The sequence below is a fragment of the Argopecten irradians genome, chromosome 4, assembly GCF_041381155.1.
Source record: "Argopecten irradians isolate NY chromosome 4, Ai_NY, whole genome shotgun sequence".
Lineage (NCBI taxonomy): Eukaryota > Metazoa > Mollusca > Bivalvia > Pectinida > Pectinidae > Argopecten > Argopecten irradians.
In genome coordinates, this window is record NC_091137.1 from 4,955,025 (window position 1) to 4,958,649 (window position 3,625).

The 3,625-nt window shown below is 33.3% G+C and overlaps 1 long non-coding RNA gene across 1 annotated transcript; it reads right to left on the reverse strand.

Moving 5' to 3' along the window:
* Positions 1-1,091: 1,091 nt before the first annotated feature.
* On the reverse strand, positions 1,092-2,729 carry LOC138320418 (uncharacterized). The gene is made up of 2 exons (XR_011208182.1): positions 2,287-2,729; positions 1,092-1,473 (listed from the first exon to the last, which is right to left on the reverse strand). It is a non-coding gene; the product is annotated as an uncharacterized lncRNA (long non-coding RNA).
* Positions 2,730-3,625: the final 896 nt, after the last annotated feature.

Here is a 3,625-nt window from a genome sequence, read left to right on the forward strand (position 1 = left end):
TGTATGTATATTTCTGATATTTATGTTGGAAAAGCTCCATGTTCGTTAAAAACATGATGATAAATTTCTGGTGAAACTATAAACATTTGGTTATATGATTTCAAGGATTACAGAAATTTAAAAAAAAAATAAAAGAAAGAATGGGGTTGAGGTTGCAATAAGGCGGTTTAATGTGTGTTAAAAGTTCTGAATGTCTAACATGCAATTATGTATATATTTTCTGTGTAGATAATGAAGACAGCTCCCTTAGTTAAATTTGTGATGTACATGTACATTGTACATGTACATGATAGCTTGTTAATGAACCATATAATATGATGTCCAGCCGTGAATTTGCCTCTGAATCAAATGAATCAGAAACATGTATAATGAAAGACCTAGGTGTTTCTTATACAATCATATTCATGCACAAATAGCACATTCATATACATTGTATAGTGTACATGTACACATATTGTACATTGATTGAATTTGAAGTCAATAAAAAATGACTGGAGTTCAAAATAGCATCCAGTAGTAAATAAGCTGACCATAGCATGTGATTCTCATGTCATCAGAGTAATTGCAGTAAAATTCATTTTTTAGTATGTATATAGTCTAACCTAGTGGAAAATCTAACTTTATTAGTTGTATTTTGTTAGTTTATTGTTTTATATTCAAGCAATCCTAATTCCTTTAGTGTGCTATTGCTCCAAACACTAAGTGGAGTTGCTAAGAGCTTTTACCTGTAGACCTTGATTGACCTGGACTAATTAGAAGTTATTGTCAGTCTATTCCTTTCTAATTCAATCAAAACTTTGCAACTTAAAATAGTCAATAATGAATAATGCAATTTAACAACATGCATCACAGGCTATTGTCTCTACAGATATATGGATATCCTTATATATATGTGCAATCTGTGTATTACACAACAAGATTTTTTTTATTACACATAGGGATATATGTATATCTATAGAGCCAAAATCTTGAGATTTGACACTGACTTTTGACCCAAATAACCTTTGATCTAGCTCCAGTCTTGTTTGCTATTTATTTTCTGTATTTGAACATTTCTAAAATGAACACAACATAATTAAACAACTCAGATAAATGACATATATTATTTTAATTGGTTTAATTTTTCATAAATTGGAATTACATCCTTGTTCCATATAAATTATTCAAAAGCTATACATACTAGGTATGTAAACATGCAATAATCATTATTATTCCTTTTTTCATTTGTGTGAAGAAATAAATAATTTGAAAATATCCTGGTGATAATAGTAAAGAATTATGCTAGGTTTGTTCTGTCCTTCCTTCTTGACAATAATTTCTTTCTGGTTCATAATGGGTACATTACAAACAGGCTTTATTTTTTACTGTCAGTTTTGATCTCAGAGAAACATGTAGTTGTTTTTCCCTTTTATTTTTGGGCGAGCTGCCATCACATCTTGCACTTCTGTCATCTGGTTGAAGGTCCCATACATTCTATAAAGAAAATATGGAGTAAATGTCAGTTATGTACATAGATAAATAATGTATACATGCATGTACATTATCTTTCAGTGTAAGCCTACATGTAAAACAAACTAGTTCCAATTGCTTTCTGTCAAACACAAATTTATAACAATTACACATTTTTTGAACACGTTTATCAAAATCAAACCTCACTAGATACTAGGTTAGTCATTTCTTGAATTACAGGGGTCTAGGCATTTTCATGTGAAGAATAATGTTACTAATTACTGCCAGAATTTATGTAGCCTAAATGTATTGGACATAATATATAATACATATTTTAAAAAAGTCAATTACTATTCTTTACTTAACCCACTTATGATGTATTGGTGTGAATTTTATATAATTAAGACCAGCAGAAAGGATAACGAGTACGTGACTAAGTGACTGTAAGTCTAAAAAAATACTATTTTACACACACGAGCACTAATGAAGTAAGTTTGAAAGTGGCTTCTTTAATAAAGTAATATCCATAGCATACAGTAAAAGGATATATATCACTGATATACATAAATACACAAATAGATATCGGAAAAGATATCACACTCCTGGCGCTGTAAGCCTGTAACAGTAGCTACATGTATGCGATCATCTTTTAAGGAAACGCGTATAATACGACTCTATTAATGCTTCTGTTGTAATCCAAGATTAAATCTGTTATATGTTTCCCAATTTATCAACACTTTTTCTGATTTCTAATCTCTATTTTACTACGGTACCAATTCCAAAAAGCGACCAAACACTTATAGAATATAACTGTTACCCCTTTGGGGCCCCACTCACCTTATAGAGACGAAGAGAAGTCAGTTTATGTGGTTTTGGTAGATCATTCACAAATCATAGTTGTTGTCATAGCTCGAATTCGTTTCCATATAATATTCTCAGCAATTCACAACATTTCTTAGTTTAAATAACTTCCTTATTCACTTCGAATCAAAAGTTGATGCTAAGCCAGCGAGCTTTCACTGCAAAGCTCGCTCCATTGCGGTAAACAACTTTTATTTCCGGACATGCGCAAAGTAGCATTTCTAAGCTTTGGAGGCGTTAACTTTTGACTTTCTGTCGGACCGCGCATAAGTCTAAAATGAAATTTTGTATATTTATATCTTTGGACCTCTTAACTTTCTAGACTTGTAATTTTGGGAAAGTTCATAACTTTTTAGGGCTATTATACCATATCTTGTCATTGTTTGTTTTACGGACCCTGAAAGATACGGATCATGCGGCTTTAACCATCACCGCCATGTTAATTTGTTATTCGGAACGCTTCTCGATTTTACCGGTAAGCACAACACTACATAATTTGCATAATGCAGTCACGATATATAAAATCGAGAAGAATTCCGATAGAAAAATGAACATGGCGGTGGTGGTTAGTGAGCTACACGATGTTTAAATGGAATTTCAACATAATACGGGTCATGACACCTCCAAAGGAGATTGTGGATGAACACAGTTATGGGTACTGTTTACCACCACAAGCGTAGATTTTGTGTTTTTGTCTTGGTTTTTGAGGTTCCCATTGGAGGCGAGACGACATTTTGACCGGACAGGGAAATGTCTACCTAGCATATATTTTGTAAATTTCCCGATTCATCAAGCCTTAACTTCGTCAATACTTGGCCAGTTTTGTTCATCGAGCGCTAATTGGAAAGATAAATTATTTCCCTTTAAGGTAAGATATGCGTCAATGGTGTGTTTTTGTTTTTTTTTTTTTTAAATAGGTCCGTTTTTCTCGACCGCCGAGTTCATTCCCTTAATACTATAATATATATGTATACTGTTGGTTAAAAATTTTCGTGCCAGGTCCCTGTGCACTGGGGCTTCCCCCTGGACTCTGCACAGAGGTATATCGCCCCCTGCACCCCCAAGCATGCAGGTCTTTCCAAACCTAGCTACGCCGCTGATAACGCTTTCCTCAATACAACAACTTAGAACAAAAGTATGGTGGCCCCACATGGACAAAAATGTTGAGAAATATGTTAAATCATGTCATTGGTGTCAAATCGTAGAGGGTTCGACACATCCAGAAGAATGTGTAGTATAGCAAAGGATGAACGTACGTAAAACAAGATATTTAGATAATAAACTATATAGATTTCTGGTAAAACCTATAATCTAG